We start from the raw sequence: 23,593 nt of genomic DNA on the forward strand, positions 1-23,593 counted from the left end.
TAAAGTGGATTTTAAAAAATGGTTTTGCTCAAACCGCCGCGCCCAGTACTAGCGAATGTTTCCGTAGACAGCGCTAGGGATGGGTGCACCAGCTGGAAGGTCCTGAACTCCGCCAGAGAATAGTGCAGATAGACAATGCTTTTTTGAATGTGCAAGTTCATGTTTATGCATTTGTTGAATTTTAGTGCCTTTAAAATCCTACAATGGTCTTTAAAACACAAAGCGCCTTTTTTTGAGTCTGACGCAAGTCCAAAGGTGCACGCATCTGGAGGAGGAAGGCAGGGACGAAACTAGGATTTTCGGCACCCGGGGCAAGGCAGTAATTTAGCGCCCCCCCCCCCCACACACACACACACACCTTCCCCCACCACCACCACCACCACCACCGCACACACACAAAAAAAGTAATAATAATAAAATATATATATATATATATATCCAGAATCTGCCCCGGCACTCCTCCTATTAGCCGGCTGAGGTGCCCTTCCTTGTGGACATGCTAGTCCACCCACATGTAGCGAAGAAAAACAGGTGGCACTCACAGACTTGAAAAGATGTGAAACGAGCTTCACTCCGTGAAGTATTTATTGAAAATGACAGGTGACGTTTCGGGGACGCATCCCCTTCCTCAGACAAAGTGCAAGTGCAAAATCAATTGTATATATACCATACATAAAAGCCCACTTACCCCATAATCACGACTCCCAGCTGCGTGGACCACGGAGTGCCCAGGCGTCGCACATCCCGCACTTCCGGTCGCGGCTCACAGCCCGGCCGGAAGTGACGTAATCACGCTGACTGGTTCCCCTGGCAACGCGCTGGGAGCCCTGTAACAAAACACAGAAAAGGTATATCTTTAGTGACTCCATAAAATGACATGCCGGCACACAAATCAGTATCGCGCTCCACAAGAGCTGGAGTGTGCCTACTAAAACTAATAAAAACACATGTGCAATAATAACATACAGTCAAAGTTTTTTTTGAGAATTAAAAAACCAGTGTGTTATCCCTTACCCTGGAGGCTGCGTCAATATAATAACCATGGCGTTTGAGCCCTTTCAAGTGTAAATAGGATGCATTTTGTATTTTAAAGTGCATAAAGACCCCCAAGATCTAATTTTAGAAGGCAATTCAACCGGGGGACTGCTTAATCAATAAACAGTCACCTATCTCTTTAAGTACTAATCTGCAATGTGGATAAATTGTAGTGATGACCTCACAAGGACCGATGATTATAATATTAGTGGTGCTAAACTCATGGTTCCTAATCCCTAAACCCCTAGACTAAGCTGATAGTTATGGACGCTGCCAAGGCACTTTATTCGCCAGTGTGGTGTTTATTATATGCTTTTCTGTCTTTTTATGATCTTTTTATAAAAAGCTAATGAGGCCAAGGGACTCATTTAGCCCCCTGGGGGTCAAACAGTCAAGGCGAAAAATCCACCTGGATTCCAGTTGGAGTAATTTCTTCCCCCTGTCACCCCCCCGTGTAGATGCCGGTACATGGTCGATGGCCCTGTATCTTAAACTGGCCAAGCTATGTTGATGTGTGGCGAAATGTCGTGCCACTGGCTGTTCGCTAGTCCCTGAGATGAGGGCCGCCCGAATGGCCGACCTGTGTTGAGTTAGTCTGATTTTTAATTGGCATTCGGTTTTGCCCACGTAGTAGAGCCCGCATGGGCATACTATCACGTAGACTACGTACCGAGATGTACAAGTGAGTGGCCATCTAATTTTTAGCCGTTGGCCTGTGTGAGGGTGTGGAAAAGTCTCCCCCACTAAGAAAAAGGAGCAGGTGGTACATCCAAGGCATTTAAAGCAGCCATTCCTTTTGCTTAAAAAATGCCTGGATGCATTCTTGGCATCAAATTTTGTGATGTCAGTTTTGACTACCAAGTCTTTCAAATTCCTACCCTTGGAGTAACTCGGCATGAGTTTACTGTTATGGAAACACTTCAAGTCAGGGTCTGAAGTGACCATCTGCCATAACCCTTTGACTTGCTTCACTAGGGCAGGACTGTTCGAATTATATTCAGTCACCCAAGGTATAGTATCCTTGGGTAGGACTTTGGACTGACGTTTAGATTGCTTCTGAAAATTGCACAGAGCTCTCTCTCGTGCTTTCCTAAGTTCCACAAGGGAATATCCTCTCTCAGAGAATTTCAAAATCATCTTGTCTAGTTGCCTCATCCGTGTATCTGCATTGGTGTTGTTCCTACATACCCTAAGTAACTGGGAGTAAGGCAAACTGCGTATCATGGCTTTAGGATGTGAACTTTCAGCCCGGAGTAAGGTGTTCCTGTCCGTGGGTTTTTTGTAAAGGGTGGTCCCCAACTGTCCCTCTCTCAGCTGTATACATACATCCAAGTAGCAAATCTCGGTACTACTGTGGTTTGAGGTGAGTTTAATGGGACTATCTGAATTGTTTTGTCTATCGATGATCTATATATACAGTATATATATCCTCTCTCTCTCTCTCTCTCTACATATATATATATATATATATATATATATACACACACACACACACACACACACACACACACCTGCAGTCAGCGGCACTACTCTCCTAATGTCACGAACCGGTTTCTCACCTCTGCGGGTTCTGGGCCAGTGCTTTGTTGTATCAACGCTCTGCTCTAGCTCTGAGCTCTCTCCGTGCATTCCTGTGTGATTCCCGTGGTCCAGATATCGCCTCCGTTCCCAGAGGTCCGTCTGCAGCCTTCACTGCTGAAAGATCCACCGGCTCTCCGCTGTGCTGTCAGTTAATTGCTCACCTACTGGAAACAGTTGAATTCCCAGAGTCTTGCATGAGGTTACCTTGTCTGTCTACCATACAAAGTTTGGAGGATTCCATTTCCCTCAGCTGTTCGTTTGTTCAACTCTGCATTTAACCCATTCATCACCTTGTCATCTACTACAGTTTCACAGTGATCTCCGGAACCCGCAAGTAACCCTATTCAGTACTTTATATTTTCTATGTTACCATAACAAGGATAATTCTTCACAGTCTCTCAGTTAACTCTCAAAACTCCATTGCAAATCTTTACAGTTATTTCTTCATGTCTGCATTATCCAGTTAATCACATTCTGCAGTTCAGCATCAAAGCTTGTTTATATTTGGACAATTCAACATTTATTCATCAGCTTGTTTTATATACAGTACCATGAACATTTCTTTTATTTGTCTTTGAGATTTATCCTGCATATTATTTCTGCCATTCCTGCAATACTTCAGTATGATATGATGATTAACAACTTGTCATTTAACTCTTTACTGGAATTGTTAATTTTTCAATAAATATATGGAATGGAACTTTCTTCGTTCTCCATGCTTTCTTCATACCCCAGCACCTACACCTGTGGTTGGTCCCGGGTTAACGGATTCACAAAAACACCCGGACCTGACAGTAAGCACTGGCCACATGGATCCGTCAAGTGACCAATTCACAGGAGGCGGTGCTACGTCAGATATCCTTTCCCGTCTGGAAAACCAGGAGTCTATACAGACACAAATAGTGCAGTTTATGCAAACTTTGGCAGACCGTTTAGAGACTCTTCATACGGCTATTAAAACGTCTCAAGTCCAGATTCCAACTCCGGTTGTCCCAGTAACCACTACAGCTTCTCCTGTGACGCTGCCTACGTCCCGCTTGCAGTTACCCTCTCCGAGTAAGTTTGACGGAACTCCAAAACTTTGCAGAGGATTCCTGAATCAATGCGAGATCCAGTTCGAACTGTTATCCGCTAGTTTCCCATCAGCTCGTTCTAAGGTTGCATATATTATTGCCCTCCTCTCCGGTCAGGCTCTGGAGTGGGCATCACCATTATGGGAAAGAGGTGATCCTATCCTCTCTAATTACAAGGAGTTCGTATCATCCTTCCGGAGAATCTTTGACGAACCAGGCAGGACCACCTCAGCATCTTTGGAGATTCTCCGTCTACGTCAAAGTTTACGTCCTGTCAGTCAATATATTATTCAGTTTCGCACGTTGTCTTCAGAGTTAAACTGGAATGAGGAGGCCCTGATCGCCGCATTTTGGAATGGACTTTCAGAGAGAATCAAGGATGATTTAACTATCCGGGATGTGCCAACTAAACTGGATGAATTGATTTCTCTCTGTAACAAACTTGACCTACGTTACAGGGAGCGAAGTTTAGAGAAATCCAGGGCAGAGCGATCCAGTCCACGTTATCATCCTTGGCCTCAACAAGATTCTTCATCACAGTCTCCGGTAACGACAGAAGAACCTATGCTGATTGGGCGCTCTCGCCTCACAGAGGAGGAACGACTTCGTCGTCGACAGGGTAACCTCTGCATGTACTGTGGGTCCTCCGAACATTTAGTTAAATTCTGCAAACTCCGACCGGGAAACTCTCGCCTCCTAGCTTATTCAAGAGAGGTTAAGCTAGGAGTTACTTTAGAATCACGTTCTGGGAAAGAGCCAACCTTGTCCATTAAATTAGAAGTTCCAAGTTCTACAGTGAAAGTTTCAGCTCTCCTAGATTCCGGGGCAGCCGAGAACTTCATCTCCTCAGCCTTTGTCATACGGTCTAAAGTTCAAACCATGTCTCTGGAAGCAGCAGTTGCTGTTACAGCAGTGGATGGAAGTCGAATTCCAGATGGTATAATTACTCATCGAACCGTATGTCTCAAGATGAAAGTTGGTGTGCTCCATTCCGAATACCTCTCCTTCTACGTGATTCCCAAAGCCTCTCAAGATGTGATACTTGGTTTACCTTGGCTGCAGAAACATAATCCTCAACTTAATTGGCAAACCATGGAAGTCCTTTCGTGGGGTAAATCTTGTACCAAGGACTGTGTAGCTTCAATTGTACCTCTCCGGTCAATTAGCCTTCTCGATCTACCTCCGGTGTATCAATCCTTTGCGGATGTTTCCAGTAAACAAGCAGCAGACTCTCTACCTCCTCATCGCGAATGGGACTGCCCAGTCGTCCTGGTTCCGGGCAAAACCCCTCCTAGGGGACAAATTTATCCGCTATCCATCCCAGAGACGCAAGCTATCCGAGATTGGTCCACTCCTACAACTCTCAAGGGGATTCAGCGATTTCTTGGCTTTGCTAATTTCTATAGGAGATTCATTAAGAATTATTCTACGTTAGCTGCTCCCATCACAGCCCTAACTCGCAAGGGAGCAAATCCTACGAACTGGTCTTCTGAAGCAATCAAAGCCTTCTCTGATTTAAAGCAAGCCTTTGTGTCAGCCCCCATTCTTCGACAGCCTGATTTGAATCGTCCCTTTCTACTAGAGGTGGATGCATCTACAGAAGCAGTAGGAGCTGTGTTATCCCAAGTCTTTGAAGATAAAAAAGTCCATCCCTGCGGATATTTCTCCCGTAAGTTCCTCCCGGCCGAGCGTAATTATGCAATCGGTGAGCAAGAATTACTTGCCATCAAGTTGGCATTTGAGGAGTGGAGATACCTTCTAGAAGGAGCACAACATCGCATTACAGTTTATACTGATCATAAGAATCTTCTATATCTGCAGTCAGCTCAGTGCTTAAATCCACGACAAGCTCGATGGGCGCTATTCTTCACACGATTTAATTTCAAGCTCACCTATCGTCCAGGATCTCAGAACAAAAAGGCAGATGCCCTTTCTCGGTCCTTTGCTTCTTCTGAATCAAATGATGCTACCACGAATCAAGCCATTGTGAATCATACGTCCTTTTTAATGACTCGAACCTCTCCAGTTCCTCCGCCTGGCAAGACCTTTGTCGCCACAAATCTTCGAAAACAGCTGCTTACCTGGGCTCACTCCTCCCCCTTCATGGGTCACCCTGGGGTTCTAAAGACTCTCAAATTTATTCAACAGTCTTATTGGTGGCCACGTCTCAAAGCCGATGTCCAAGACTTTATAGCAGCATGTCCTAAATGTGCCCAACATAAGAGTCCAAGAAGTTCTCCACCAGGTTTATTACATCCATTATCCATACCCAAACAACCATGGACTCATATCTCAATGGATTTCGTGACCGATCTACCTCCATCAAAAGGGCGAAATACCATTTGGGTGATAGTGGATCGATTTTCGAAAATGGCACATTTCATTCCATTAACTGGGTTACCATCAGCCCCTTTATTAGCCAGATTGTTCATCTCTGAAATCTTCAAGTTGCATGGCCTTCCTCGAGAGATCATCTCTGATCGGGGAACACAGTTTGTGGCCAAGTTTTGGAGGTCGCTTTGTTCGTCTTTAAATGTCAAGTTGAACTTTTCTTCTGCATATCATCCTCAGACAGATGGACAAACTGAGAGAGTAAACCAAGACCTTGAAACATTTCTCCGGCTATATATATCGTCCTCACAGGATGACTGGGTTGACTACCTTCCATTGGCAGAATTTGCTCATAATAATCTCTTCCATTTGTCTTCAGAATCTACGCCCTTTTATGTTAACTTCGGCTTTCATCCTCGTGTGCCGGAGTTCCATCCATTGCCAGCCCTAGAGGTTCCAGCAGCAGATCAAGAGCTTCAACGTCTATCCAGAATCTGGAGTTGTGTGCGTAAGTCGTTGGTCAAAACTTCCGCTCGTTATAAATCTTTTGCAGATAGAAAACGTAAAGCTGTACCGAATTACAAGGTGGGAGACCAAGTTTGGATTTCTACGCGCAATCTCAGGTTCAAAGTTCCTTCTAAGAAATTTGCTCCCAAGTTTATTGGTCCATTTCCCATTGTAAAAGTACTCAACCATGTGTCATACAAAGTCAAGTTGCCACCGTCTTTGAGAATTCCTAACGCCTTTCATACATCTTTACTGAAGCCTTTGATTCTCAATAAGTTCCGTACTACCCAGTCCAAATCTCCTAAAGTTCACTCTTTGCAGAATGAGGAATTTGAGGTTAAAGAGATTGTGGACTCATGTTCCCGATATGGACGTTTACAGTTTCTGGTCGACTGGAAGGGTTACGGTCCGGAGGAGAGATCCTGGGTTTTCTCTGAAGATGTTCATGCTCCAAGACTGGTACAGAAATACTTCTCCAAAAATCCTGATAAGGTTCAAAGGTGTTCGGAGACCACCCTTAGAAGAGGGGGTACTGTCACGAACCAGTTTCTCACCTCTGCGGGTTCTGGGCCAGTGCTTTGTTGTATCAACGCTGTGCTCTAGCTCTGAGCTCTCTCCGTGCATTCCTGTGTGATTCCCGTGGTCCAGATATCGCCTCCGTTCCCAGAGGTCCGTCTGCAGCCTTCACTGCTGAAAGATCCACCGGCTCTCTGCTGTGCTGTCAGTTAATTGCACACCTACTGGAAACAGTTGAATTCCCAGAGTCTTGCATGAGGTTACCTTGTCTGTCTACCATACAAAGTTTGGAGGATTCCATTTCCCTCAGCTGTTCGTTTGTTCAACTCTGCATTTAACCCATTCATCACCTTGTCATCTACTACAGTTTCACAGTGATCTCCGGAACCCGCAAGTAACCCTATTCAGTACTTTATATTTGCTATGTTGTCATAACAAGGATAATTCTTCACAGTCTCTCAGTTAACTCTCAAAACTCCATTGCAAATCTTTACAGTTATTTCTTCATGTCTGCATTATCCAGTTAATCACATTCTGCAGTTCAGCATCAAAGCTTGTTTATATTTGGACAATTCAACATTTATTCATCAGCTTGTTTTATATACAGTACCATGAACATTTCTTTTATTTGTCTTTGAGATTTATCCTGCATATTATTTCTGCCATTCCTGCAATACTTCAGTATGATATGATGATTAACAACTTGTCATTTAACTCTTTACTGGAATTGTTAATTTCAATAAATATATGGAATGGAACTTTCTTCGTCCTCCCTGCTTTCTTCATACCCCAGCACCTACACCTGTGGTTGGTCCCGGGTTAACGGATTCACAAAAACACCCGGACCTGACACCTAAATACAAAACAGCATGATAGCCGGTGCCTTTCATGAGAAACACACAGGGTCCCCATATATATATATATATATATATATATATATAAACTGTCGGCGGCACTCAGAGCACCAAAGAAGGAGACAAGACTGTGTCTAATAGTCAACGTTTCATTGTTATATTATAACATTTTCATCAGGACAATACAATGTGAGCAAAAAACATACCTTTATACCCGCCAGACCGTCCGTGGTACCCAGCGTCCACCGCACCCGTTCAGTGAAATGACGTCAATACGGGACGCCGGCCGCGGCGTCACGGAGAATCTCACCTGGTAGTGATACAGAGCAAATAACTTATTACAAGGATAACAAACCATCTAAAAAAAAGGAAAGAAAAAAAGTGTATATAAGTATAAATACACACTAATATTGGCGGACGCTTGGAGAAGCAGCTGACTGACGGAGACGGGTAGAGGTCCTGGCGCCCGGGGCATGTGACCCCTTAGCCCCCACCCAGTTACGGCCATGAGGAAGGGATACATGCAGGGTCGGTGCTAGGGTGTTCGAAATCGGCGCCCCCCTGCAAATTATAAATTTGCGCCCTCCCATACTTTACAAAGGGACAGCGCACATAATACCCCCTGTATCAGTGACGCTTACACACATTATGCCGCACAGTCACACATACACACATACACACACACACACACACACACACACACACACACTTACCTAAAAAAGTCTGTGGCAGCTCATCCTCCTGTGTAGCAGGGGGCTGCAGCCTGCTTCCGTGTAGCTCTGCCCCTTATTCCAGTGTAGCCCCTCCCCCTTTTGGGTCCTGCACGACCACTGCACTGTCACAGGGGCGGGGAGGTGAGAGGAGGCTTCATGCCGCTGGCGCCGCTGCCGGTCATAGGGCTATTTTACACGCTGCGGTTTCCACCGGACAGGAAAAAGCCGGTATTCTAATGAATAATGTAAGGTGTGGGGTCCTTTCACACAGCACGGCCCCGGCCCGACTGCCTGGTTGCAGCCGTAAATATCCCCGGAAAATCCGGCTGCTGTGCCGGGGCCGTGCCGTCCTTAAGGGCAGTGAGCAGAGTGTTTGAATGTGCGCTTTCACACACAACGGGTTTTATGTGCCGTGCTGCTGCGGCGCATGCGCACAGCATTAAACACGGCAGAAAACCGTTGTGTGTGTAAGGCACTGACGGATGCCAAAAAGCCGGACAAACTTTGTCTGGCTTTTTGGCATCCGTCAGTGCCTTCTGGGCAAAACCGCAGCGTGTGAAATAGCCCATAGAGTGTGACAGGCGCAGCAGTCGGCAGGGACAGCAGCTCAGCACGGGGATGCAGAGCAGGGAGAGCGCCTCTCCAGCCTGGCTAATCCCTGCACTGCGTCCCTTTGCTGAGCGGCCAGCGGCGGGCCTGGATATTTCAGTTAACGTAAGGTAACTCTGGCTATCACTTCTCCCATGCCCACTACTGCTGACCGCTGTGTAGCTGGCGGTGCTGGGCTGTGGAGGGACCGGGGTGGCAGCTGCCAGCAATCCCTGCCTGATAGGCCGCTGCGCTGCTGCACAGTGGCCAGAGGTAGCGGGCAGGAGAGAAGTGTCACGGGATTCGCTGCTGATCTCTAATATCTGCTGCAGTCAACTGTACATATATTCAGGGGATCCTTAGTATATACGGATACGGTACCCTCGGGGACCAAGCCAAGTATACGCAACTGCAGGCAATTCTACGTCATACGCTTTTCTCTCACACCTGTGTTTGCGGCTGCTGGGGGATAACTGAGCTGTAATGGAGCGTTCTCATATAGGCGAGGGCGTGTGGAAGCGTGATGTCAGATAAATCTCTTGCGCCAACTATAGGGCTGGTGCAAGCAAGCCTGGATAATAATGATGATGACGGGCTTCAGACCAAGCGTACGGAACAGATAGCGACCATCTGCTTGTAAGATGAGTATAGTGGGCCCTACACACTGCGCGACCCGCCGCCGAGCTGGCCGACCACCGATACGGCAGACGGGCGACCCGGCGGCGTGGGGGCAGTGATGGGGGGAGGGAAGTTTCTTCACTTCCCCCGTCACCCGGCTCCATAGCAGTGCATGCAAATATGAACGAGATCGGCCATATTGGCTCGGCCATATTGGCCTGCCTGCACAAGCGACGGGGCACCAGCGATGAACGAGCGCGGGGCCGCGCATCGTTCATCGTTGCTGCCTCCACACTGAAAGATATGAACAGTATCTCATTCATTAATGAACAAGATCGTTCATATCTTTGAGTATTATCGCCCAGTTTGTAGGGCCCATAACTCTGCAGATAAATACAGCGGAATACCGGCATAAATGCATAAAATATAAAAGCATTTTCCAATGACTGCAAGGTCCTGACGGCATCGGAAGCGATCGCTTGGCGGTTAATTGGATGATGTTTTACTCGTCACCGGCCGACACCACATGACTGCGCTCCCCAGGCCGGTGATTTTCATATCACCTCTTATTAGATTAATTAATCGCTTAGTGATGATAACAGCTCTGCGCACATTTGTACAATCAATAGCAATCACTTAATTACTCTGTATATTGTTACTGTGGAAGATCTGCTTGTTCTTAATTAGATTCTCTGGACAATCTCTATTTAGATGTATGAACAGTTTGGCGCTCCGTTTTATTACAGCCATACATATGTAAATGATACAGTACGTCTGCGGACAGGGAGGAAATGTTCCCATTAGTGGAACTGCTTCCCCTGGACGATAATGGAGAGGGAAAGCGCACAGGACTCTGAAGTCTTTGAAGTTTATGAAGTGTTGAACATTGTGGCAGAAATAAGCCGTACAGTGAAAGTGACAGGGAAATCGGTCGGAGAACACAATGTGCTGTTATGTAAAAAGCTCCCCTGGAAAAAAATGTACGTAATTATTTCTAAAAATGCTGAATTTTCAAGATATTTCCAAACCAGTACTCTAACAGGGCAACTAAACCTTCACGTACAATGCAGCTCACTTACAAAGTACAATGTAATTGAGTATATCCTCCGATTTCCATTATTAATAATATATATTTTTACATATTGAGATTTATTATCAGGAACAAACCGAAATAAAATAAGGCAGATGTACTAAAGCCTTGGGGAGACATTGGTGGTCATTCCGAGTTGTTCGCTCATTGCCTATTTTCCCTATGCTGCGATTTACTGCTAAATGCACTGTGGCCGGAGAGGCCTCAGCCACGTGGAAAATGGCCGCCGTGGCACTGAAGGGGTTAACCCCTAGTGCCCGACGCCATGTTGCGGACAATAGGCGCTTGGCGTCACTGTTAAACGTACTTACGGCGCTGGGCGCGGACTGTTTAAAAGTTTGTTTAATGATGTGTTTTAACATGTCATATGTAGTGCTCTATGCACAATTGCAGGAATGCATGTTTAACTGTATCTATTTTATATTCAAGATATGGTCAGCTGTATCTTAAGGGGGAAAAATGCACTTACTATAGATGTCTGAATAATCATCTCCTGTCAGTAGGAAGTGGCATGCTAATGGCCCTGTCCTAGCAGAGAGGTGTGAATGACAAAACCTTTTGATGTGTAAGTTCCTTAGAGAGAGGTGCTAATCACGGGGGATCTGGGCTTGCCTGGAGATGTGAATGGGACAGAAACATTTGTATTTTGAAGCTATGTGATAAATTTATCAATAGTGAATGTTAATCTGATACCAAACGTTGTCTGGGTGACAGGAAGGAGGATATTGTTTTATTGCACTTATATCCTTGTAAAATGTGATTTATTGGTATTTTGTAAAATAACCTGATTGGTTGGAGAAGACAGGGAGGGCTTACCCCCCTGTGATACTGTGTTGAAAATTGACATAAAAAGGAGACCTGCGTGCCTCCAGATTGGTAGTTGTACCATCTTATTCTGCTGGAACATCTTGCTGTATGCTGTTGCCCCTAGCAATAGGGAAGAGTTCTCTTTAGAACTATATTTGAGCAAATAAACATCATTGCCTCAAGAAGATTGCTTCATCTTGTGACCTACAGGGTTATGCCAACCATAGCCCCGTCCTCCGGCTGTCCAGGGAAGCACCTAACGTCTCCAAGTTCCGCCTTCCGCCAGCTACCGGTAGAGGCCTAGCAAGTGGCTAGTGGGGATTCGTCGGCACCACACAGGTATGGTAAGGCAGTCCGTCGGCACATACAGAGCAGAACCGTGGTTCCAAACGCCACGGCAGGTTAGGAGTTTGGTGGTGGCAGCATAAACCCGCCCACAGCGCAGTGGGTGGAGTCAGTAACAGGCGGTTACTGACGGTAAGCGGGAATCCCCTATGTGGTCAGGCCTCGTGTGACTTGACCTTCCATTCTGTGCGCAGCCAACGGGACGCGAAAGCGGCGAGTGCTTTCGTATGGGACCGTCCTGTCACATGCACATGCGCATGGTACGCAGCGTGCATGCGCTAAGTTATTTAACTAAAAACAGCAGTTTTGCTGGTGTTCGTGCAACGCTTTTCAGTCGCACTGCTGATCGGTGAATGATTGACAGGAAAGGGGCGTTTCTGGGTGGTAACTGAACGTTTTCCGGGAGTGTGCTAAAAAAACGCAGGCGTGTCAGGGAAAAACGTGGGAGTGTCTGGAGAAACGGGGGAGTGGCTGACCGGACGCTGGGTGTGTTTGTGACGTCAAACCAGGAACGAAACTGACTGAACTGATCGCAGTGTAGGAGTAAGTCTTGAGCTACTCAGAAACTGCTAAGAAATTTCTATTCGCAATTCTGCTAATCTTTCGTTCGCAATTCTGCTAAGCGAAGATACACTCCCAGAGGGCGGCGGTCTAGCGTGTGCAATGCTGCTAAAAGCAGCTAGCGAGCGAACAACTCGGAATGAGGGCCATAGGCCAAAGCCTGGCTGGCCAAACTAAGCAGCAGAGCAGCGGCACAAACACAGGCCCTCATTCCGAGTTGATCGGTCGCAAGGCGAATTTAGCAGAGTTACACACGCTAAGCCGCCGCCTACTGGGAGTGTATCTTAGCATCTTAAAATTGCGACCGATGTATTCGCAATATTGCGCTCACAAACTACTTAGCAGTTTTAGAGTAGCTCCAGACTTACTCTGCCTGTGCGATCAGTTCAGTGCTTGTCGTTCCTGGTTTGACGTCACAAACACACCCAGCGATCGCCCAACCACTCCCCCGTTTCTCCGGCCACTCCTGCGTTTTTTCCGGAAACGGTAGCGTTTTCAGCCACACTCCCATAAACGGCCTGTTTCCGCCCAGTAACACCCATTTCCTGTCAATCACATTACGATCGCCGGAGCGATGAAAAAGCCGTGAGTAAAAATACTATCTTCATAGCAAAGATACTTGGCGCAGTCGCAGTGCGAATATTGCGCATGCGCACTAAGCGGAATTTCACTGCGATGCGATGAAAAATACCGAGCGAACGACTCGGAATGAGGGCCACACTGCAGTCATTTACACATTAGTAATGTATTAGCAAAAACAAATCAGACTAACTCGCAAGTACTATCAATAGAAAACAATCCAACACAGACATCTCCTGAGAATCGTTTGTACAATATCATTGCTCTAAAGTAGTTACCAAACAGCAAAGGAACAAAACCCAAAACCATGGCCCTCATTCCGAGTCGTTCGCTCGGTATTTTTCATCGCATCGCAGTGAAATTCCGCTTAGTGCGCATGCGCAATATTCGCACTGCGACTGCGCCAAGTATCTTTGCTATGAAGATAGTATTTTTACTCACGGCTTTTTCAACGCTCCGGCGATCGTAATGTGATTGACAGGAAATGGGTGTTACTGGGCGGAAACATGGCGTTTTATGGGCGTGTGGCTGAAAACGCTACCGTTTCCGGAAAAAACGCAGGAGTGGCCGGAGAAACGGGGGAGTGGTTGGGCGAACGCTGGGTGTGTTTGTGACGTCAAACCAGGAACGACAAGCACTGAACTGATCGCAGATGCCGAGTAAGTCTGAAGCTACTCTGAAACTGCTAAGAAGTTTGTTATCGCAATATTGCGAATACATCGTTCGCAATTTTAAGAAGCTAAGATTCACTCCCAGTAGGCGGCGGCTTAGCGTGTGTAACTCTGCTAAATTCGCCTTGCGAGCGAACAACTCGGAATGAGGGCCCATGTGTAAAATAGCAACAGCAGACACTGATGCCCCCTACACAAGTGTACGTGCCCCCAGCACATGGCTATTGTCAGTGTCCAGTCTGTACCTCCCTCCTGGGGGCCGTGGGTCACTGGTGACTAGCACCCTGTGCCCATGTAAAGTGGAGACGGAGCGTTGTGTGGTGGAGGCGGGGAAACAGGGATGGCGTCATCCAAATGGGGGGCGTGGCTTGGGATGTTTTGCTTCGGTTTCCTCTCACCCTACAAATACATACAGGCAGGTTAATTGGCCTCTGACAAGAAAATAACCATAGAGTGTATGTGTCCAGTGTATAGGGAATATAGGGAGATATGTACTAAGCCTTGGAGAGTGATAATGTGGGGAGAGATAAACTACCAGCCAATCAGCTAAATGGTTTACGTACACCTCTGATGGTGTAAAATCTGTGCACGCGTAAATGCCGCCCTGCGCAGATCTCATCCTGCGGGATTGCATACAGTGCCCCCGAGCTCGCAGCATGTGGCGGTGACAGGTAGCGTACTCAAAAATGGCGGAACAGTTGTTGAGGCATACAGCGGCCAGTGGCGCAGATTTACTGGCTCCGAAAGTGCGAACGGCGGGGCCATCCCGAACATCCTGAAGGTTACTCAGATGAGCGATGTTCACGCAGAGGGACGTGGTGCTTAGTCTGCGGACACAGCAGCGGATCAGTACATATTTTAGCACAGCTGCTGCGTACAAGGGGGGTCATTCCAAGTTGATCGCTCGCCGGCTGTTTTTAGCAGCCGTGCAAACACTAAGCCGCCGCCCCCTGGGAGTGTATTTTAGCTTAGCAGAAGTGCGAACGAAAGGATCGCAGAACGGCTACAAAAAAAAATTGTGCAGTCTCAGAGTAGCTCCAGACCTACTCAGCGCTTGCGATCACTTCAGACTGTTCAGTTCCTGTTTTGACGTCACGAATACGCCCTGCGTTCGGCCAGCCACGCCTACGTTTTTCCTGGCATGCCTGCGTTTTTTCGAACACTCCCTGAAAACGGTCAGTTGACACCCAGAAACGCCCACTTCCTGTCAATCACTCTGCGACCAGCAGTGCGACTGAAATGCTTCGCTAGACACTGTGCAAAACTACATCGCCGTTGTGAAAGTACGTCGCGCGTGCGCCGCATACGCATGCGCAGAAGTGACAGATTTTTCCTTAATCGCAGAACATCGAAAATATTTAGCTAGCGATCAACTCGGAATGACCCCCAAAGACACATGGGATGTGTTACGGCCTCCATCTCTGCCCCTCAGCGTCACATGCAGCGCAGAGACCCAGGAGGATTAGACGTGAGAACTGTCCTTGGGTTTAGCAGTGATCAACACACTTCTCTGTAGGATTCCACACCCCTTTGTAGCCTATACAGAGCTGTTACATAGGAGACTGCAAGCAAATGACAGAAGTCTCCAGGGTGTGTGACCCACCCCAACATAACGCAAGACACTGTCCTCCGAGTTGCAGCAAATCGGACAGGTTTATTTAGTGTAAATAGACCATTTATTTCAGGTGTGGGCTCGGTGTGACTTAGGTGCAAGCGCAGACAGTGACGCTGGGTCCGCCTCTGAATCAGGTCTTAACATAGATTATTTCTAAGGTGACATTTCAAAAGGAATCCCTCTGTTTGAAGATATGACCGAGCCCTGTAATATACATGACTTCTTATGCCTGCCAGACGTTGGGACTGTAAGAGGGCTGTGCTCTATCAGTGTATGACAAGTGTTTGGCAGATCAGGGCATTTGTCACGTAAGCGTGCGCAAGGAACACTGAATACACATAGAGAAATGCAGCGTCCGTACGTTCCATATGCGCCATAAGATAGGTCACAGCGATCACCTATTGGGGGTCATTCCGAGTTGTTCGCTCGGTAAATTTCTTCGCATCGCAGCGATTTTCCGCTTAGTGCGCATGCGCAATGTTCGCACTGCGACTGCGCCAAGTCAATTTGCTATGCAGTTAGGAATTTTACTCACGGCTTTTTCTTCGTTCTGGTGATCGTACTGTGATTGACAGGAAGTGGGTGTTTCTGGGCGGAAACAGGCCGTTTTATGGGTGTGTGTGAAAAAACGCTACCGTTTCCGGGAAAAACGCGGGAGTGGCTGGAGAAACGGAGGAGTGTCTGGGCGAACGCTGGGTGTGTTTGTGACGTCAAACCAGGAACGACAAGCACTGAACTGATCGCAGATGCCGAGTAAGCCTCGAGTTACTCAGAAACTGCACAGAGATGTCTTATCGCAACATTGCGAATCTTTCGTTCGCAATTTTAAGAAGCTAAGATTCACTCCCAGTAGGCGGCGGCTTAGCGTGTGCAAAGCTGCTAAAAGCAGCTTGCGAGCGAACAACTCGGAATGACCCCCATTGTACAGATGGTGCCCTCTCACTGTTTCATTGTGTTTTCCGGTCACTGACTTGTATATAATGCAGTCACGCAATATGCTGCGTTTCGTGTGAGGCGTGGTACCTGGAGAATTTGCCATACGGAGAAGGTGCCGCCATCTGTTCCCATATACCATGTAGCAGAACACACACAGCCCTGAATATTATAATAAAATCTATTTATAACATATGTGCTCTAATGCAAGAACACACTGGCCGATCATGCAACTCGCACACATATCAGACACGCGTGCAGCTCACTGACAAGACGGTAATTTCAAATTCATGTTCTGATAGTCCTTGGGGGTTTCAGAATCACCCGGAGCACAGGAAGACTGCAGCGGACACGTGAGGACTGTGCACCGGGCACATGAGGACTGGGCACCGCACATGTGAGGACTGTGCACCGGACACGTAAGGACTGTGCACCGGTCACGTGAGGACTGTGCACCAGGCAAGTGAGGACTGTGCACCGGGCACGTGAGGACTGTGCATTGGACACGTGAGGACTGTGCATTGGACACGTGAGGACTGTGCACCGGACACGTGAGGACTGTGCACCAGGCACATGAGGACTGTTCATCGGGTCTGTGAGCACTGTGTACATGGCACGTGAGGACTGTGCACCGGACACGTTAGGACTGTGCACCGGGCATGTGAGGACTGTGCACCGGGCACGTGAGGACTGTGCACCGGGCACGTGAGGACTGTGCATTGGACACGTGAGGACTGTGCACCGGACACGTGAGGACTGTGCACCGGACACGTGAGGACTGTGCACCAGGCACATGAGGACTGTCCATCGGGTCTGTGAGCACTGTGTACATGGCATGTGAGGACTGTGCATCGGACACGTGAGGACTGTGCACCGAGCACGTGAGGATTGTGCACCGGACATGTGAGGATTGTGCACCAGACACGTGAGGACTGGGCACGTGAGGACTGTGCACCGAACACGTGAGGACTGTGCATCGGACATGTGAGGACTGTGCACCGGGCACTTGAGGACTGTGCACCGGACACGTGAGGACTGTGCACCAGGCTCTTGAGGACTGTATACCGGACACGTGAGGACTGTGCACCGGACATGATAGGACTGTGCACCGGACACGTGAGGAATGTGCACCGGGCACACGAGGACTGTGCACTGGACACGTGAGGACTGTGCACAGGGCATGTGAGGACTGTGCACCGGACACGTGAGAACTGTGCACCAGGCTCTTGAGGACTGTATACCGGGCACTTGAGTACTGTGCACCGGGCACGTGAGGACTGTGCACCGGACACGTGAGGACTGTGCACCGGACACGTGAGGACTGTGCACCGGGCACGTGAGGACTGTGCACCGGACACGTTAGGACTGTGCACCGGACACGTGAGGACTATGGACCGGACACGTGAGGACTGTGCACCAGGCACGTGAGGACTGTGCACCGGACACTTGAGGACAATGCACCGGACACGTGAGGACTGGGCACCGAACATGTGAGGACTGTGCACCGGACACGTAAGGACTGTGCACCGGACACGTGAGGACTGTGCACCAGGCAAGTGAGGACTGTGCACCGGGCACGTGAGGACTGTGCATTAGACACGTGAGGACTGTGCACCGGACACGTGAGGACTGTGCACCGGACACGTGAGGACTGTGCACCAGGCACATGAGGACTGTCCATCGGGTCTGTGAGCACTGTGTACATGGCATGTGAGGACTGTGCATCGGACACGTGAGGACTGTGCACCGAGCACGTGAGGATTGTGCACCGGACATGTGAGGATTGTGCACCAGACACGTGAGGACTGGGCACGTGAGGACTGTGCACCGAACACGTGAGGACTGTGCATCGGACATGTGAGGACTGTGCACCGGGCACTTGAGGACTGTGCACCGGACACGTGAGGACTGTGCACCAGGCTCTTGAGGACTGTATACCGGACACGTGAGGACTGTGCACCGGACATGATAGGACTGTGCACCGGACACGTGAGGAATGTGCACCGGGCACACGAGGACTGTGCACTGGACACGTGAGGACTGTGCACACGGCATGTGAGGACTGTGCACCGGACACGTGAGAACTGTGCACCAGGCTCTTGAGGACTGTATACCGGGCACTTGAGTACTGTGCACCGGGCACGTGAGGACTGTGCACAGGACACGTGAGGACTGTGCACCGGACACGTGAGGACTGTGCACCGGGCACGTGAGGACTGTGCACCGGACACGTTAGGACTGTGCATCGGGCACGTTAGGACTGTGCACCAGGCACATGAGGATTGTTCATCATGTCTGTGAGGACTGTGCACCAGGCACGTGAGGACTGTGCACCAGGCTCTTGAGGACTGTATACCGGACACGTGAGGACTGTGCACCGGACATGATAGGACTGTGCACCGGACACGTGAGGAATGTGCACCGGGCACACGAGGACTGTGCACTGGACACGTGAGGACTGTGCACAGGGCATGTGAGGACTGTGCACCGGACACGTGAGAACTGTGCACCAGGCTCTTGAGGACTGTATACCGGGCACTTATGTACTGTGCACCGGGCACGTGAGGACTGTGCACCGGACACGTGAGGACTGTGCACCGGACACATGAGGACTGTGCACCGGACACGTGAGGACTGTGCACCGGGCACGTGAGGACTGTGCACCGGACACGTTAGGACTGTGCATCGGGCACGTGAGGACTGTGCACCAGGCACATGAGGACTGTTCATCATGTCTGTGAGGACTGTGCACCAGGCACGTGAGGACTGTGCACCGGACACGTTAGGACTGTGCATCGGGCACGTGAGGACTGTGCACCAGGCACGTGAGGACTGTGCACCGGACACGTGAGGACTGTGCACCGGACACGTGAGGACTGTGGACCGGACACGTGAGGACTGTGCACCGGGCACGTGAGGACTGTGCACCGGGCACGTGAGGACTGTGCATCGGACACGTGAAGACTGTGCATCGGGCACGTGAAGACTGTGCACCGGGCACGTGAGGACAGTGCACCGGACACGTGAGGACTGTGCACCGGGCACGTGAGGACTGTGCACCGAACACGTGAGGACTGTGCACCGGACACGTGAGAACAGTGCACCGGACACATGAGGACTGTGCAACGGACATGTGAGGACTGTACACCGGGCACATGAGGACTGTGCACCGGACACGTGAGGACTGTGCACCAGGCTCTTGAGGACTGTATAACGGACACGTGAGGACTGTGCACCGGACACGATAGGACTGTTCACCGGACACGTGAGGACGGTGCACCGGACACGTTAGGACTGTGCACCGGGCACGTGAGGACTGTGCACCAGGCACGTGAGGACTGTGCACCGGACACGTGTGGACTGTGCACCGGACACGTGAGGACTGTGCACCGGGCACGTGAGGACTGTGCACCGGACACGTGAGGACTGTGCACCGGACACGTGAGGACTATGGACCGGACACGTGAGGACTGTGCACCAGGCACGTGAGGACTGTGCACCGGACACTTGAGGACAATGCACCGGACACGTGAGGACTGGGCACCGAACATGTGAGGACTGTGCACCGGACACGTAAGGACTGTGCACCGGACACGTGAGGACTGTGCACCAGGCAAGTGAGGACTGTGCACCGGGCACGTGAGGACTGTGCATTAGACACGTGAGGACTGTGCACCGGACACGTGAGGACTGTGCACCGGACACGTGAGGACTGTACACCAGGCACATGAGGACTGTTCATCGGGTCTGTGAGCACTGTGTACATGGCACGTGAGGACTGTGCACCGGACACGTTAGGACTGTGCACCGGGTATGTGAGGACTGTGCACCGGGCACGTGAGGACTGTGCACCGGGCACGTGAGGACTGTGCATTGGACACGTGAGGACTGTGCACCGGACACGTGAGGACTGTGCACCGGACACGTGAGGACTGTGCACCAGGCACATGAGGACTGTCCATCGGGTCTGTGAGCACTGTGTACATGGCACGTGAGGACTGTGCACCGGACACGTTAGGACTGTGCACCGAGCACGTGAGGACTGTGCACCGGACACGTGAGGACTGTTCATCGGGTCTGTGAGCACTGTGTACATGGCACGTGAGGACTGTGCACCGGACACGTTAGGACTGTACACCGGGCATGTGAGGACTGTGCACCGGGCACGTGAGGACTGTGCACCGGGCACGTGAGGACTGTGCATTGGACATGTGAGGATTGTGCACCAGACACGTGAGGACTGTGCACCAGGCACATGAGGACTGTTCATCGGGCACGTGAGGACTGTGCACCGGGCACGTGAGGACTGTGCATTGGACACGTGAGGACTGTGCACCGGACACGTGAGGACTGTGCACCGGACACGTGAGGACTGTGCACCAGGCACATGAGGACTGTCCATCGGGTCTGTGAGCACTGTGTACATGGCATGTGAGGACTGTGCTCCGGACACGTTAGGACTGTGCACCGAGCACGTGAGGACTGTGCACCGGACATGTGAGGATTGTGCACCAGACACGTGAGGACTGTGCACCGGGCACGTGAGGACTGTGCACCGAACACGTGAGGACTGTGCATCGGACATGTGAGGACTGTGCACCGGGCACTTGAGGACTGTGCACCGGGCACTTGAGGACTGTGCACCGGACACGTGAGGACTGTGCACCAGGCTCTTGAGGACTGTATACCGGACACGTGAGGACTGTGCACCGGACATGATAGGACTGTGCACCGGACACGTGAGGAATGTGCACCGGGCACACGAGGACTGTGCACTGGACACGTGAGAACTGTGCACCAGGCTCTTGAGGACTGTATACCGGGCACTTGAGTACTGTGCACCGGGCACGTGAGGACTGTGCACCGGACACGTGAGGACTGTGCACCGGACACGTGAGGACTGTGCACCGGGCACGTGAGGACTGTGCACCGGACACGTTAGGACTGTGCATCGGGCACGTGAGGACTGTGCACCAGGCACATGAGGACTGTTCATCGTGTCTGTGAGGACTGTGCACCAGGCACGTGAGGACTGTGCACCGGACACGTTAGGACTGTGCATCGGGCACGTGAGGACTGTGCACCAGGCACGTGAGGACTGTGCACCGGACACGTGAGGACTGTGCACCGGACACGTGAGGACTGTGGACCGGACACGTGAGGACTGTGCACCGGGCACGTGAGGACTGTGCACCAGGCTCTTGAGGACTGTATACCGGGCACTTGAGTACTGTGCACCGGGCACGTGAGGACTGTGCACCGGACATGTGAGGACTGTGCACCGGGCACGTGAGGACTGTGCACCGGACACGTTAGGACTGTGCATCGGGCACGTGAGGACTGTGCACCAGGCACATGAGGACTGTTCATCGTGTCTGTGAGGACTGTGCACCAGGCACGTGAGGACTGTGCACCGGACATGTTAGGACTGTGCATCGGGCACATGAGGACTGTGCACCAGGCACGTGAGGACTGTGCACCGGACACGTGAGGACTGTGCACCGGACACGTGAGGACTGTGGACCGGACACGTGAGGACTGTGCACCAGGCAAGTGAGGACTGTGCACCGGGCACGTGAGGACTGTGCATTAGACACGTGAGGACTGTGCACCGGACACGTGAGGACTGTGCACCGGACACGTGAGGACTGTGCACCAGGCACATGAGGACTGTTCATCGGGTCTGTGAGCACTGTGTACATGGCACGTGAGGACTGATCACCGGACACGTTAGGTCTGTGCACCGGGCATGTGAGGACTGTGCACCGGGCACGTGAGGTCTGTGCACCGGGCACGTGAGGACTGTGCATTGGACACGTGAGGACTGTGCACCGGACACGTGAGGACTGTGCACCAGGCACATGAGGACTGTCCATCGGGTCTGTGAGCACTGTGTACATGGCACGTGAGGACTGTGCACCGGACACGTTAGGACTGTGCACCGAGCACGTGAGGACTGTGCACCGGACATGTGAGGATTGTGCACCAGGCACGTGAGGACTGTTCATCGGGTCTGTGAGCACTGTGTACATGGCACGTGAGGACTGTGCACCGGACACGTTAGGACTGTGCACCGGGCATGTGAGGACTGTGCACCGGGCACGTGAGGACTGTGCACCGGGCACGTGAGGACTGTGCATTGGACATGTGAGGATTGTGCACCAGACACGTGAGGACTGTGCACCAGGCACATGAGGACTGTTCATCGGGTCTGTGAGCACTGTGTACATGGCACGTGAGGACTGTGCACCGGACACGTTAGGACTGTGCACCGGGCATGTGAGGACTGTGCACCGGGCACGTGAGGACTGTGCACCGGGCACGTGAGGACTGTGCACCGGACATGTGAGGATTGTGCACCAGACACGTGAGGACTGTGCACCGGGCACGTGAGGACTGTGCACCGAACACGTGAGGACTGTGCATCGGACATGTGAGGACTGTGCACCGGGCACTTGAGGACTGTGCACCGGACACGTGAGGACTGTGCACCAGGCTCTTGAGGACTGTATACCGGACACGTGAGGACTGTGCACCGGACATGATAGGACTGTGCACCGGACACGTGAGGAATGTGCACCGGGCACACGAGGACTGTGCACTGGACACGTGAGGACTGTGCACGGGCACTTGAGGACTGTGCACCGGACACGTGAGGACTGTGCACCAGGCTCTTGAGGACTGTATACCGGACACGTGAGGACTGTGCACCGGACATGATAGGACTGTGCACTAGGGATGAGCGGGTTCGGTTCCTCGGAATCCGAACCCGCCCGAACTTCAGTTTTTTTTACACGGGGCCGAGCGACTCGGATCTTCCCGCCTTGCTCGGTTAACCCGAGCGCGCCCGAACGTCATCATCCCGCTGTCGGATTCTCGCGAGGCTCGGATTCTATCGCGAGACTCGGATTCTATATAAGGAGCCGCGCGTCGCCGCCATTTTCACACGTGCATTGAGATTCATAGGGAGAGGACGTGGCTGGCGTCCTCTCCGTTTATAGAGAAGAGAGTGAGACGGTAGAGAGAGACACAGTAGTAATTTTGGGGAGCATTAGGAGGAGTACTAGTAGTTACTTGCTGAAGTGATAGATAGTGTGACTGTATTATCTGACTTGTGGGGGAGACACTGACAGTGGGGAGCAGTTAGAGTCTGAGAGCAGGACTCAGGAGTACATA

The 23,593-nt window shown here is 50.7% G+C and overlaps 1 long non-coding RNA gene across 1 annotated transcript in view; it reads right to left on the minus strand.

Moving 5' to 3' along the window:
• The window catches only part of LOC134947414 (uncharacterized), a 95,978-nt gene extending 87,772 nt beyond the window's left edge, over positions 1-8,206 (minus strand). Inside the window, exons 1-2 of the long non-coding RNA XR_010182547.1 lie at positions 8,104-8,206; positions 689-827 (exon numbers count right to left, since the gene is read on the minus strand). This is a non-coding gene — a long non-coding RNA (uncharacterized LOC134947414). The remainder of the gene's footprint in view (positions 1-688; positions 828-8,103) is intronic.
• Between the last annotated feature and the right edge of the window lie 15,387 nt (positions 8,207-23,593).

The sequence above is a fragment of the Pseudophryne corroboree genome, chromosome 8 (genome assembly GCF_028390025.1).
Source record: "Pseudophryne corroboree isolate aPseCor3 chromosome 8, aPseCor3.hap2, whole genome shotgun sequence".
Classification (NCBI taxonomy): Eukaryota; Metazoa; Chordata; class Amphibia; order Anura; family Myobatrachidae; genus Pseudophryne; species Pseudophryne corroboree.